Source organism: Phocoena sinus, chromosome 17 (assembly GCF_008692025.1).
Source record: "Phocoena sinus isolate mPhoSin1 chromosome 17, mPhoSin1.pri, whole genome shotgun sequence".
Taxonomy (NCBI): domain Eukaryota; kingdom Metazoa; phylum Chordata; class Mammalia; order Artiodactyla; family Phocoenidae; genus Phocoena; species Phocoena sinus.
The window spans coordinates 3127664-3143778 of record NC_045779.1 but is presented as its reverse complement, the minus strand read 5'-3'; positions in this window follow the sequence as shown (position 1 = coordinate 3143778).

Below are 16115 nucleotides of genomic sequence, written 5' to 3'. Positions count from 1 at the left end.
ATCGTTGTGGCTCTGAGCCTGAAGGCCAGTAGCTGCAAGGGGTCCTGTAGGGCAGATAATCCACAGCATCAGAACTGAGCATGTGTCAGAATGGGCTTGACCATAATGTAATTTTTGTTAAATTAATTAATTAATTTATTTATTTTTGGCTGCATTGGGTCTTTGTTGCTGCATGCAGGCTTTCTCTAGTTGTGGCGAGCGGGGGCTACTCTTCGTTGTGGTGCGCTGGCTTCTCATTGCGGTGGCTTCTCTTGTTGTGGAGCATGGGCTCTAGGCACATGGGCTCAGTAGTTGTGGCTTGAGGGCTTCAGTAGTTGTGGCACATGGGCTCAGTAGTTGTGGCTCGCGGGCTCTAGAGTGCAGGCTCAGTAGTTGTGGCGCATGGGCTTAGTTGCTCCGTGGCATGTGGGATCTTCCCGGACCAGGATTCGTACCCGTGTCCCCTGCATCGGCAGGCGGATTCTTAAGCACTGCGCCACCCGGGAAGATCCCGTAATGTAATTTCAGAAGCTCCAAATGAGGTCACTTTGGGCCACTACAACAAACTACCATATTTCTTATAAACAGTAGAAATGTGTTGCTCACAGTTCTGGAGGCTGGAAGTCAAGGTCAGGGTGGCAGCGTGGCCGGGTGAGAGCCCTCTTCTGGGTTGCCAACTCCTGATCTCTCTCTGTGTCCTCACCTGAAGGAAAGGGCGGGGGAGCTCTGTCTCTTTTATAAGAACACTAATCCCATTCATGGGGGCTCCACCCTCATGACCTAATAACCTCCCAAGGCCCCCCCTCCCAATATCATCACCTCTGGGGCTTGGGATTCAACAGATGAATTTGGAACTGGGGGACACAAACATTCAGTCCGTAGCAAGATGGAGCCTGGAGTGGGGCTTTCAGAAATAGACTGACCTGAGTCTCCCCGTGGCACCCCACAGGCTGTGTGACCTTGGGTTATGGAAATTTATTGGATATTTGTTTTCTCTCCTGTAACTTGTGTCACGGTAATAGTACTTACCTCAGAGGGCAGTTGTGAGAATCAGTGTGCACGCTGCCGTGGTAAGTGGGCCACCACCGTGACCTCAATACTGGGGCCCTTCTGACTGCTCTCTGGCGTTTTGGAACTGCCACCACATTTGGAAATCAACCAGCTTGCAGTGTAGATTGACATTAAGATATCAGTGCTGTGTATGGGATTAAGGCCTGAGAATAGGACGATTATACTAAAGATAATATATGAAATATATTCACTTATTCATTAAAACATTTAGTGAATGTCTGCTAAATGCCAGACTCTGATAGACAATCGAACCACGATCTGTAGATTGAACTCTTGTTGGGTTTTTGGTCTTGTTAACGATGCTGAGAGAAGCATGGTGTAATAAGGTGCATCTCTGAATGAGGAGATAGGATGTATTTGGCGGGCCCCGGGGAGGGTATGAATTCTCTTGCAGAGGGCATGCATTAGGCAGTTATTTTTCCAGTTTTCTTGCTGTGTCATTAAACGTACCTGGGGCAAATCATTTGACATTCTCAGGGTTCACCTTTCTCTCGCACGATGAGAAGCTGATTCAGATTTGGGTTGCTGATTGTTTCACTGTGAGGATGGGACGGGGGTGGTGGTAGGCGAAGAGCTGCGGCACCTAAGGTCACTCGGGGGACACGAACTCAGGGGGCCAGTTCTGCATTTTTGAAAGAACTTGACTTAGTTCCGGCTTGAGACCTTCTGCTGATGGCAGACAGTTGAATGCAGGCTGAGTCAGCTGATTTAGGCTTTTCTCAGTCAGTTCCAGGTTTCTTTCCTCTTTTTCTCCTCGGAGCTGCAGCTGCCTGGGCAGTGCCCTGGTGTTGGTGTCGGCCCTTGGTCATCTCTGTCTGGCGTGTGCTGGAATGTCCTGTCTCTGTCCAGCATCTCAAACAGCCACGCCGTGTCCCCTTGGTCCTGATGAGAAGGCTGCCCCAGCCTCCGCCCTTGCTGAGTCCAGTGGTGGAGGCCCAGTTTTGGTGCTAATTCATTCTTCACTGCTTCGCACACACCTCCCCTCTTGGGGTGAGAGGGGGGCTGTGAGAAGCTTAGGTGCTTTCCCTACCTCTCGGGGGCTGTGGACGTAGGGACAGGGACCCTCTCTGGCCTCAGCAGTGTCTCCCCTCTCCCCCGCCCTGATTTTTCTTCCGCAAAGTGTGGAATCTTTATTATTTAATCTCTCTTCCTCTGTGATGCCTAAATCTGTTGTTTACCTGCCACACCTAATTTAAGGCAAATCATCACATTTAGTAAAGACAAAGAATTTGTGGCTCTAAATCAGAGCTTTTCAATGTTTTGTGGTTTCAGAGACCCCTGTAAGAATGTCATGAATTTCATGAATCTTCGGACCAGAAAAATGCAAAGAAAATGCACACACTCATGACTGGGTGTTTTGTGGACTTTCTGAAGCTGAGGCTTTCATGTCCTTGATGCCGGCTGCTGGCCTTGCATCAGGCAGAAATTCCATTACCCGAATTTCCAGAACAGAAAAGACTCTCTAAAGTAGAATGTACTAAAAACAGCACATTCGAATCACAGAGCTTAGAACAGAAAGTAATAGGAAAGACTTCAGGTGCCTTTACTTCAACCATGAAGAAACTGGGGCCCCCAGACAATGGGCGACTGGCCCGGGTCACTCAGACGCTGCGGGCGAGGATGCAGATGTGTGAGCTCCTGTCACTGTCACATGTGCTGATGTGTGCTACTGAGCCTCCAGTGGGGAGCAGCCTGGGCTCTGGTCAGACAGTGGGGCTGGACTGTCACGAACTAGGTCACCTGGACTGGGTATGAGCCTAGCCAGCCTGTAGGTTTTCTCTTCTGAGAGAAATACAACTGAAAACAAACTAACCAACCAACTAACCAACATAACTAACTAACCAAATAACTAGCCAACTAACCAACCAACTAGGCAACCAGCTAACTAACTTCCTAACCAACCAAATAACTAGCCAACTAGCCACCAGCTAACTAACCAACCAACTAAATAAATAAGTAGCAATAAGTTTTCAAGATCTTTAAAAATACTTCCCTGGCGGCACAGTGGTTAAGCATCCGCCTGCCAATGAAGGGGACACGGGTTCGAGCCCTGGTCCCGGAAGATCCTACATGCCGCGGAGCAGCTAAGCCCGTGCGCCACAACTGCTGAGCCTGCACTCTAGAGCCTGTGAGCCACAACTACTGAGCCCACGCGCCACAACTACTGAAGCCCATGCACCACAACTACTGAGCCCACGAGCCACAACTACCGAAGCCCATGCACCTAGAGCCTGTGCTCAGCCACAAGAGAAGCCACTGCAATGAGAAGCCCGCGCACTGCAATGAAGAGTAGACCCCGCTCGCCGCAACTAGAGAGAGCTTGTGCATGGCAACGAATACCCAACACTGCCAAAAACAAACAAACAAATAAATATTTTTAAAAATACAGGGCTAAAAGTAAGATATAAAGTTATAAAAGTAATACATATAATAATGTAAAAAAAAAGTATTAAAAAAATACTGACACCCTTGGATTCTGTCACTCCATTTATAGGAGTCTATTTTAAGGAAATCATAACTGATGCTTGCAGAGATTCATCATAGCTCTTCATGGAGTAGCTATTCTAATGGTTTTAAAAAATCTAAATCATTAATGGGGAAGTTAATACATCAGTCAGGAGACATCTATGCACTAGGATACCACATAGACACTTGTAACTTGTTGAAGAATTCTTAATGATACAAGGCAACTTTTCATGATATTTTAGGTAAAAAAATAAGAATAAAAATATAGATTATAATTTCAATTATGTGAGTTGATACATGCCTATATACATATATTTATTAAAAAACAAGCTCAGATTTTGCATTGTATTTAAAATTTGGATCTGCTATGATCACAATTTACTTATATAACTTACGTTACGAAGAAAGAAACCTTACAAATGATTTTTCGTAACTCTAAGAAAGCTTTTACATTTTATACTGTTATTTGGGTCAATTAAAACAAAGCCCATTTTGTCAAAGTTGAATTAGCTACCACATGTTTGGTTAGAAACTTAAGTTTTGGTAACATCCATGCAATAAATAAATAAAATTTCTCACAACAAGTAGAACAGTATTAGTCTCAAGACCAAAGGTTTTTATAACAATTAACCATTTTGATTAGACTATAAGCTCACAGGAGTATTTATTGTCAGTGAGTTACTCCATTTCACGGAAACTCAAAAATACAAAGTAAACCTGACTTCAGAGTCTTCACCCGTCTTGGCCCATCGTGGGAGGATCTACTGCTCTGTCCCCCGGAGCTCTCTCTTCTCTTTAAACTGGGCGGACTGCTCGGCCAGGAAATCCCCAAAGCTATAAAGCGCCCCCTTAATTGCTTCTGGAACTTAAAACATAAACTGGTGCATAGTGGACAGGGGGAATCAGGCAGCACGGGGCAGGAGGTGCTGGAGGTGCTGGAGGTCGGGGCCGGTAGAGCTGGGAGAGATGCACACGCAGGAGGTGGGGAAAGGAGGCTGTTCATTGGCTGGGGCTCAACCTGCTTGGCTCTTCGTGGTGGGTGGTCCTTAGGTGTTGAGGCATTTACAGGCTGAGGTTTTGGTTCGCTTTCCTCTGCTGCTAAGGCACTAGAGCCTCCTTAGTCCGATGGCCTCCTTGTTGAGTTAATTTACAGCTTTTAATGATGGTTTTAATTAAGGCTGAAAAGAGTATTGGAGCGTATACCTCCCTCTGTAGACACATCTGCGTCCCTCCCAACTTTACCTACACACTGCCTCCTGGAACCAGGGCTTCTCTTGACGCCCAAGCCCACCCCCTCCTCGGTCCCATGCAGGGGGAGGCCAGGTGGAGGGGCTGGGAGGCTGCCCCTGCTGCATAGGGGCCAGTCCCAAAGCTGACCTGGCCCCAGCCTGGCCCCCAGAGCTTCCTCCTGGTGCCTCTCTGGCTTCTCTCTGGGCACAATCCTGGTTCCCTCAGTTCTCCTACTAGACTCCTCAGAGTCACAGCATTTCCTCCGAGAGGCCTCCCTGGCCCCAGTCTTGCTGGCCTTTCCCTAAGGCTGCGAGCTCTTGAAAGCAGAGAGGGTGTCTGACTCCCTGCCCTGCACCCAGCCCCTCAGCAGCGCTGGGTAAACTGAGGTGAGCGATTTGCATGTGAACGAGTTACACCAGAAGTGGAGTGACTTTCCCTAAAAGAAGCCCATGGAAGAGTCGATGGCCACGTTCAACAGCATTTACTCTGTTGGTAGAGGGGGGAGGGATTCCTGGACCCAGCTCCTGGCTGAACCTCAGGGAGGTCCTGGCGGGGTTGGTCCCTCTAGAGACGGGGGCTCCAATGTGCAGTGAGGGGCACCGGGCTGTGCCGAGCTGCCTCAGTGGCCCCAGCCCTTGGCCTTGGAGAACAGGCAGTGTTCAGCTGTCGAATGGCAGAGACTAAGCCTTGAAGGGAAGGGACACTTGGGGGTGAAATCGGCCTCGTTTTTAAGTGTCAAGAGGTCGGCGATGAATTGCTTTCTTCCCTCCTCAGGCAGGAGGGCTGGAGGGCCTGCGGTGGGTGAGCAGACCTCCTACGAAGAATGGTACTTGGTATTGTGCTTCCTGGGGCTGAACACTTTTTGGAGGTGCAGTTTTCCATCAATAGAATGGGGTCAGTAATGCCTATTTGATCGCGTTGTTATGAGGATGAAATGAGATCATGAATTTGGGTTATTACAGGTCCTGACACAGAGTTGGTGCTCAATTGCTAACTCCAATAAGCAATTGTCTCCTTGTAAGAGAGAGGCTCGCCACGTTGGATGACCTTTCACAACTCTCACGTACAATTCAGTTTAGAATCAGGTTTGGGAACCATTGTCTGAAGTGCTCGTGGGTCTGTAACGGTCCATCCTATGCTTGCTTGTGACCTACATTTTCAAGCTGAGTGATTGTTTTCCTAGTTACCTGCGAACATCCGCTTTTTCAGTACCACTTGGCCATTACCGTGGCTACGCTAATTTAGGTGAATAAAACGTAGATGGTTTCTTTTTAAATTTTCCATGAATGCAGATGGGTTTCTGGACTCGAATATCATGGCCTCGTTTTGGTCACTGATTTGTGGGTGGAGGTCGTGAGATGTCATTTCCAGTAGCAGGTTTGTGTTTTTCTGGAAACTTTACCCCATAGACGAAGTCTCTGCTCTTCCTTTCAGGGAAGGGGACAATGGAAATGACACTCTGTACTCTTGCTTGCTGGCTTTTATGTGCGCATCTGGCCAAATTGAAAGAGCAGAAAGCAGCAGTCTCTTAACACATTTCAAAGGTGCGGGGAAGATAAACACCATTTGAATTGTCAACTCACTCTTCACAATAGAGGAAGAGAAATTGTGAGCAGCATAGAAGGAAAACTGGGGCAAACAGACAAAAGAGCGTGGTGAGGCCGGGTCGTGGCCCTGCCCTTCAGGTTTTCACGTGAGAGACGCGAGGACGGACAAAAGTGGAGGGAAAGGCCGCAGGTTCTGGGCTGAATTCCGTGGTTCTGGCTTGGGACTCTTGACTAGTGACGACTCCCTGTTCTTCAGTTTCACAGAGAAGCAAACTCATCAAGACAAATTATTTGTGCTGGTAAATAATACAGATAATCAAGGCCAGTCAGTAAGCACACATTATATTTTAGTAATAATTTCTAGCGTAAATGAAATTGCGCCATCACACGCATGCTTGGCCCTGGCGGATCCAGCTGGCGGTCCATTTACCTGCTCTCTTAAACAGGGCAAGGGGCTGACCCCAGGCCAGCGGTCGGAGGGCCGGACGTGTGGATTGGTGTGTCCTACCCAGTTCGGTAGGTGCCACTGTAGTTAAGAGATTAGGTAAAGTTGGGGTGTGTGTGGGGCATGGGAGATGGATCACAAAAGCCAGGGAATGGATGGAGTCTAAATGGATCTTTAAAAAAAGGCCAGGGAACTGTGTAGAAAATTCAGCTTTTGAAGCTAAGAGTCTGGGAATCAGGGAAGAGAGCCGGGACAGCTGGGATCAGGAATTGCCCCTGGGGTTTGCTGCGGACTCCCAGCAGCGGGTGGTGAGTGGTTAAAAGGCCACGGTGGAGTCCGGGGTCCTTCCCAGGGCACAGCAGCCGGAAGGCAAAAACTTCTGCAGGCTCACAATCATGGTCTCCTGGCCAGCTGGGTGAGGCTGACCGGCTATGCTGTCCATGCTCTGTGCAGGGGTTTCCTTACTGGTCCCCCAGGGGGCACACTCTGGAGCATTCGTGGGCACCAGTGAGGCATCCTGCTCCCCCCTGTTCACGGTCCTACAGCGGCTGGCATTTTACTTGCATCAGCCCCAGTGACGTTGCCCAGAGAGCTGGTTCCCCACCGTCCTTGTCACACCGTGCATCATCACATTGTTTGTTCTTTGTCAGACAGAGTGGGCTGCGGAGCAAGTCAGCTTGGGCCTGAGTCCTGGACCTGCCACTCGCGAGCTCTGTGACCTTGGGCAAGTGACTTAACATCTCTGTGCCACTGTTTCTGCTTCTATACAATGGTGAGAGTAAGGGTACCCAACTCGTAGGGCTGTGATTAGGAACATGTGCCATAATATTTACATGACCTCGGATAAAGCTCGTGTTAAATAAATCCCATCCATTAGTGCTTGATGACTCTGCCAGTTTTCCGACTCTCTGAAGTGTAACCAAACACACAACATCCTCAGTAATCCGACACTTGCAGCGCGCATGGCGTGTGAGGGTCCCGGGCTGAAAAATCTGAGGACTTGACCTAGGAGGTAAGACTTTGTTCTTTTTTCATTCAGCCCCACACGACGCAGCGCTGAATTCCCATCAGCCATTGATTTGGTCCTGGGCTTTCTTTCTTTTTTTAAAGTAAGAAAACAATATTCATTCATTCACTCACTCAATGAACATATAAGTGCCTACCATCCGAGGGACGGTATGATCTGGAATCTAAAGTTAAATGATGTAGTCTGTGCCCTCAGGAGTTTTTAAGATAGTCAATAAATAAGTGATTAAAATGCATTGTGCCAAAGGTTAGCAGGAGGCACTCTTAACCTCTGTCATGGAAGGGGTATAAGGCAGGGGATCGGGAAGGGCCTCCGAGAGGAGATGCTGTCTGAATGGGATGCAGGAGAGGTACTGCTGGTACTTCACGATGGCTGCAGTGCCAGTGTGGAAAGATGGGGTGGAGCTGAGCGTGGAGCGTAGAGCAGAGGTCATGTGAAAGAGCTCTGCCTCTGCTCTGAGACCCATGTCAACCCCCTGAAAGATTTAAGGAAGTCGGTCTCCTGCTTTCAAGCCCACAGCGACAATCTGTCTCCACGAGGGAGATGCCCTGCTTCCTCCCGTGATCGTTCATTCTAATCTCATTGGCTGGCTTGGATTCTCCGCTGCTAGGCAACACTTACTTTCTCTGTGTCCTTTTTGTCCTTCCCATCCAGCTGGGTAGGGAGCTCAGGAGCTCCGCACCCAGCAAAGTTCACAAAGGCAAATAAAAGAGAGAACAGGGAGGGGAGGGGAGTGAGCTGTCCCGGCCCCGCTGGGAGGCTCTGAGCTTCTGACCATCCAGGCAGCAACCCGCTGGGTCAGGCAGCTACCCATCACCCTGGCAATGCCCAGGGCTGTCCAGAGCCCCACTCTGTCCCCACTGCCACCTCCTCTCCTGTCCTGGGACTCCGTGTGAGCCTTCCTGGTGGGGCAGGATGGGCTGGAAGTCCCTAGAATTTGCCCAGTAGAATGTGTGGTAAAGGTCATTTGAAGAGCGTGTAAAAAGCTTTTGGGCCTGGGAGCTGGTGTGGCCTCAGCTCAGCTTGTTTTCTTCCGGTTCTGCCCAAGCTCTGAGCCAGCCCTGCTCCAGGCTGGGCTCCCCAGGCTTCTCCATCTGCAGGGGGGCCGGCTCCACCCACCTCCTTCCACAGCATCCGTGGGACTGCTTTCTCTGCAGGAAGAGGCTGCTTGGAGGTTCTAATTCTTCTAACGTTTGTTTTCTGTAAAGCACAGGGGAGGCCCCTATCAGGAGCCACCCAAGGGCACTCCCTCAGCACTCTTTGTTCCTGGCCAGATGGGTTTACACCCCCAGGCTGACCTTATTCACGGAGGGAGCACCGCCTGACCCATCCCACTCAGCTGTGAATCCAGAGGCCAGAAAGGTCCGCTGTCCCACAGCCAAGAGGAGGCACAGGTGTTCTCTGCCTTTCCAGTCATGTGGCTGAAGTTCTGGGAACCAAGGGAACCCCTTTACCTGCCTGGGTCTGGTGTCTGCCTCTCTGTCTCTCTCTTCTGTTGTGGAACTGTAAACAGATTTGTTTTTCAAATATTAGATACTTAAAAAAAATTTACATATACTTTAAAGATACAAGTACTATCACAATAATGATAATAATCACACCACCCGGATACTCGCCACCCCCCACTTCCCCTCCAGCTAAGGAAGGTGCATCACCAGGCCCTTGCAGGACTCCTGAGTCTCCCCGGGGCCCCTCCCCTCCCTCGCCTTTGCAGTGACAGGGATCTTGAATAGTATGTTTAGCATCCCTTGCCTTTCTTCCTGGTTTACTTCAGGTGAATCCCTAATCGATATATTCAGTTTTCCACGCTTTTACATTTTATATAAATAGAGTCACATGGTAAGAATTCTCCTGCAACGTATTTTTCAAATGTCAGTCTTTTCCAAAGATTCATCCACGTTGATGAGTATAACCGCTGCGTTCCTTCTTTCTTAGCCCGTGCTATATAAGGACACCCTGGATGAGTGAACCACCATGCGCTTTACCTTTTCTCATTGGTCTTTGGGTCTGGCTACGTTTTCTTGCCCCTTCAGCCAGTGTGGCCACAGACTTACATTTTCTCATTGGTCTTTGGGTTTGGCTATGGTTTCTTGCCCTTTCATCCAGTGTGGCCATAGACTTTACTTCCAGAACTCGGGTGCACAGGGCAGTAGTTTCCCCAAGGTGGCAGTTCTCAAACTTTATGTTCTAGGACCCTTCACATTCTTAAAAACTATCGATGGAAGGGCTTTTGTTTGGATGGGTTATATCTATTGATGTTTAATATATCAAAAATTAGCAGTGAGGACTTCCCTGGTGGTCCAGTGGTTAAGACTCTGCACTTGCACTGCAAGGGGGCACGGGTTCGATCCCTGGTCGGGGAACTAAGATCCCTCATGCCACATGACGAGGCCAAAAAAAAAAAAAAAAAACAGTGAATGATTTTTTTTAAAAAGTAATTTATTTATTTTTGGCCACGTTGGGTCTTCATTGCTGTGCGCAGGCTTTCTCTAGTTGCGGCGAGCAGGGGCTACTCTTGGTTGCGATGCGCGGGCTTCTCATTGCGGTGGCTTCTCTTGTTGCGGAGCACGGGCTCTAGGCGCGCGGGCTTCAGTAGTTGTGGCATGCAGGCTCAGTAGTTGTGGCTCGCGGGCTTAGTTGCTCTACGGCATGTGGGATTTTCCTGGACCAGGGCTCAAACCCACGTCCCCTGCGTTGGCAGGCGGATTCTCAACCCCTGCACCACCAGGGAAGTCCCAACAGTGAAAGACTTAAAAATCTTAATTCATTTAAAATAGCTATAATATACCTGTTACATGTTAATATGAATAACATTTTAATGAAAATAATTATATATTTTCCACAACAAAAAAGAAGTCTCTGTAAAAGTCCCGGAAGTACAGGGTTGGAGAGCTTCGGGGTTGGTGAACACTCTCACATGCCAGAGGGGTGGTGACCCCAACTCCTCGGGGACAGACTCTCCTGTGCTCGGAGCCCTTTGGGACCTCTGTGTATCTTTTTATGTGGTGGGTCATCCTTCATCATATCCTTTATTATATAATGTACTGGTAAATATAAGCCAGCCTTTCCCTGAGTTCTGTGAGCTGTTCTAGCAAACGATTGACCTTGAAAGAGTAATGGGACCCCTGATTTACACGCAAGTTGGCCAGAAGTGTGGGTAAGCTGGGGACCTCACTGTGTGAGACTGGCATTGAAGTGGGGTGGGAGTCTTGTGGAAGTGAACCCTTAGCCTGTGGGATCTGATGCCATCTCCAGGTAGATAGAGTCAGAATTGAGCTGAACTGTCAGATCCCAGCTGGTGTTGGCAAATGGGTTGGTGTAGGAAAACCCCCACACATTTGATGTGAGAAGTGTTGAGTAAGCGCAGAAGTGCTTTTTCTTTTCACAGAGGCTGCTGGGAAAGTGAGCCAGTACTGTGGACCACCCCCTGTTGCTCAGCCTCTGTGCCGTACGCGTCCTGCTTGGTGGGGCTTTAGGAAGAAGGAATAAGAGGACATGAGGCTATGACATTTGTTTTTATTTAAGGCTGTCACCAATTCTTAGTTGAATGTTGGCTGGGATTTATTTGTAAATGGGCTTCCACGTTGTTGTAGACCTTTCTGACTTATTTAATGCCCTCGGGATTTTATCAGCTGTACTTCATGAAGAAGTGGTGCTGTACGTCTACCCCCTGCATTGGCCGGGTAAGCACGGTTTGTGTGGAAATCACTCGAGGACACTACCCGCCGGGTGGCCCAGAGGTCACAGAAGAGAGGGGCTCACAGACCAAATGAAAGTGCTCAAATCACATGGTTTGTTCAATCAATTTAAATCACAGTGAGAAGCAAGGGAAAGAGAAGGGTAAATTAACACACTTATTATGTGTGATATAAGATGTTATGGAAAAACCCGAACGAACTTTGGGGCCAACCCAGTAGCATAGGGTACACTCTCTGAACACTGGGGTGCTCTGGGCTTCTCACCTGGGACCAGAATAGGTGTCACCAGTGGGCAGCCAGAGGAAGACCTCACGAATAGTAAGTAGTCATGTGAATTCAGTACTTCCTGAATATCCAGTGACTCTTGTATATTTGTTTTATTAAGAATATTTAGGACCAAAGTACCCCATGGGTGCATCTTGGAACTTGCATGTACTGATGTTTAGCACAAGGTCTACTTACTACTTATAGTTCTGTGTATGTTCAACAGACTTTTTGCTTATAAGCTTCTTATCTGTTTAAAACATCTCAAAGAGTTTTAGCTGTGTTCGCAAACTGCAAATTTCTTCTTCTGATAGAATTGAATGTTCTCAAAGCAAATGCACATGGCCATTTCAGGAATCCTGATTTGTTTGTTTCAAGCAAAAGCAAGAAAAACGAAAACAAAAGCAACATATCTCTGTGTAACTAAGGCAGTTAACAGTTGTACCTAAAAATGGAGCACGTGTGCAGTCTATGTTATTTTCCGCAATGTTGTAATCAGCCAGATGGGTGTCGTCTGGTGGGTTAGCCGTTGACCCACGTGGCTCCTAAGTACTGGAACTGTGGCTGGTCTGAATTGAGATGTGCCTTAAGTGTAAGATATGTACCAATTTCAAAGACTTAGTATGAAAAAAAGCAAAATATCATAATATTGCATAATTTGTATATCAATTATATATTGAAATTATAATATTTGATTACATTGAATTAATTAAAATACTATTAAAATAATTTTGTCTATTTCTTTTTACTTTTTAAAATGTGGCTTCTGAGGACTTCCCTGGCACTCCAGTGGTTAAAACTTCGCCTTCCAATGCAGTGGGTGCGGGTTTGATCCCTGGTTGGGGAGCTAAGATCCCACATGCCTCGCGGCCAAAAAACCAAAACATAAAACAGAAGCAATATTGTAGTAAATTCAATAAAGACTTTGAAAATGGTCCACATCAAAAAAAGTCTGTAAAAAAATAAAATGTGGCTTCTAGAAAATTTAAAGTTACATATTTCTACTAGCATTATATTTCTACTGGAAGGCACTCCTCTAGAAAACAGCACCATCTAATTACTTATTAGGATTGGAAACACACCCATTAAAATGGATTAAAAATTCCCCTGTTTGCTTTTCCAGTTTTTCTTAGCTTACTGAGACATTTGACAAAGTTGCCTGCTCAGGGAAGGCCATTCCTGTATGAAAAATCAGTTACACATTTTCAGATTATAAGCCAGTGAGGGCTCTTTCTAAGGTTAAAGCCTCTCAATTATTCAAAATTCATCTAATTTTTTTTGCCCTCTCTCTAACTTTACCAATGTGTACTTGCTCAACACAGATAAAGTGTAAATGTTTCCTTCGGTGGAGTTTATTCATACAAAATCAGAAACAGAGTTGTGGCTTCAACCCAGTTCAAAAACTGCTCAGTTATACTTTATGTGCTCTTCTGTTTGCCATCTGGTGAGGCTCATTGAGGCTTCTTTGGAGTTGTGTTTGAATGCCCCTGCTTTTTTTTTTTTTTTTTTTTTTTTTTTGCCTAGGACTTATCTTGAGATGGGCAAAAAGAGAAATTAAAATCTACAAGTCATAAGTAAATTTGGGAACCATATAACCAAGAGCAGAAGAGGCTGCTCATAAGATTCTTGCCAACATAACCTGGCATTTGGACTTCATTTTTGTCTGCCACTCAGAAGGCGCAGTGGACATTGCTGGGGAGGTTTCTGAAGCTGTGCTGAGCTCAGTCACGAAGGCACAGTAGGGACAAGGTGTGCGTTTAAAACGTGACCCTGTTTGCCCTTCCTCTGCAAGCAGTTGTCTCTCAGTTCCTGTGCAGAAAGGCTCACTACCTGTAGTCGGTGGTAGATCAGATGTTTGGAGGCTTTTAGCTCGTCTTTCGGTTTTCAGGATATTATTTCAATTATATACAGCGATTCCTTAAGAAAAGGGCCAGGGAGAGGAAGTGTGTGTAAAACGCTTACATTCATTAATGGAGTCATAGGTTTAAGAAGCTCAAAGTGTACTCGTGAAGTTGACGCTATAGGGGATATGGAGCTCTCTTGGTTTTTCGGTGTCTAAGAGTTAAAGGAACCACGTCCAAGCTACAGTAAACCCTCTCAGACTGAAGACACGGCTTTCACCCTCGTGGTTACAGCTGGTGCTTCTTGTCCTGCTGGGGGCTCTCAGCAAGTGTGGGAGCCCAGGTGAGATCATTATCTGTGCTTGTGTACGATCATTGCACACGTCTCAGGCCGATCAGGAGGTGGCTGACGGAGGCCTGTCTGGATGCTTCTGGGACACCACATGGGCTAGGGCCCCTCTTCTCCTGTCTCTCAGCATGGCTGCCGCATCCAGAAAGTGACTGTTAGGGAATATTGATTTCTTGGAAGAGGACTTGGTGATCCAAGGGAGGACTGTTTTAAACAAGGGCTTGGGCCTTGACCACATTTGTCTTAAACAGGGCAGACATGGATCTGGGGAGACCAGGAGAGCAGGAAACGTGGATATGATGTGAAGGGGGACCCGTCGGCAAATGAGAAAAAGAGTGAAGCTGTCTCTTCCATTAAATCTGGGATCATTCATCCCCCAATACCTGTCATGTCCTGTTTCAAAGACCTTCCCACATGAAGATTTATCACTCTTCTAGAAGCCGTACGGAGTGTTCCAAGTGATTGCATGGTAACAGTGTGAGGGACATGCCTATTTACTCAGGCATGCAAGGTATGCCCTCTGAAATGCAGGGTTTGTTTCTAATCATTTCTCTTTTTCTCTCCCTTTTCTGTAGTTTCACACCCAGAACCTCCCAATTTAAAGGGACATTGGGTGAGCTGCCCATTATTTAAATCATCCTCTCCACGGCAAAGCCCTTGAGTGATTTGGGGTTGGGAGGAGATAAGACAGAGTCCATCAATTTCTTATTTGCACATAGTGTCTTGACATGTTAATAAACCAACCCAGAATGACTAATCATAATCTTTTCATGTTATAAAGTATATATCTCATGGCTGTAGTCATTAATGCCAAATGAAATGAGGGCTAAATGGGGATTTTAGCCGTAATCCCATTGTAGAGTTCCTCAGGGATATACATTATACTTTAATAAACCAGTAACTTATGAGAATTTGTCATTGTAGTCAATTCTGGTGTAGTATTATTGCTTTAGAGAAAATCCAGTTCTAAAAATCTTATTTCCCATTCACACATCGGCAAATATGTTTAGACTTATTGCTTTTATTCTCAGATTTGGTTATCACATTTTAATTATTACCTTTATTAGCCCTCTCCCTAAAAACGTGTGCTTTATATGTATCTCGGTATCTCTCTCCTTGAACTCTTCAGCCCTTGGGAGTGACCTTCCTCTTTAATATCTAAACAAAATAATTGAGCCTTATCTAACATGACTGCAGCAAGTTCCGTCCTGAAGTCCTAAAGTGTGTCTCTGAAGGTTCTAGGTTATGGTTATGTTTTCTCCTGGTTGTTACTTATTCCCTTTTACTGCAAGTGACTTCTAGCTGTTTGCCTTCCATCTCTGGCCACGCGTGATGTCGCTGTCGCTGTGAATCCCTCAATCTGTTTTATCCACGCCCCAAATGCTGAACTGGTCCCATCCCCTTAGTCCACAAAACAGAGCAGGGGAGTGTAAGGCTGGTGCGAAGGCTGGGAGGTGACAGAGCTCAGTTATAACCTGGAACAGGAGATGGTTTATACCTCTCCTTCCCCACCGACTCCCCCTTCCCTCGAACGCCTCCTCGGGGGTGGCAGGGGTGGGTGGCAAGTCTCCTAACCATGCCCTCTCCCCACAGACCACCAGGACCCCAGACTCCCTGATTACAGGCCTGTCAGTGGGAACCCAAAATCTCTCACCTCATAGCCATCCCTCCAGAGATGCAGTCCACCACCACAGAGGTAATTTTTTCCATATTTAATCGTAATAAAATGAACACAGTTGGAAGCATCTGCATTTGGATTACTTCACCAACATTCAAGACCAGCCCATACCTGTGTGAGCAAAACTGCTTATAAAAATGGTCCCTCCCAGGACAGAGATAAAGTCTCCCCAGGGATAGATTTCAGCTTCCAGCCTGGATCCATAAATGACTGGCGTTTTAAAAGTAGCACATTTTGGAGGGTTATCTACCTGTTTATCCGTCTACTTACCTACCCGTCCACATAGTGAAGCACAGCCATATGTAAGTAGTAGGGATACACCTATAATGGTGGACATCTTTGAAGCACAGCCATATATAAGTAGTAGGGATACACCTATAATGGTGGACATCTTTGAAGCACAGCCATATATAAGTAGTAGGGATACACCTATAATGGTGGACATCTTTGACGGCAGAGTGTCAGTATCCACTAGCAGTGTGGAATGTATCTTTTGCATATGCCAAGAAGTGTTGCATAA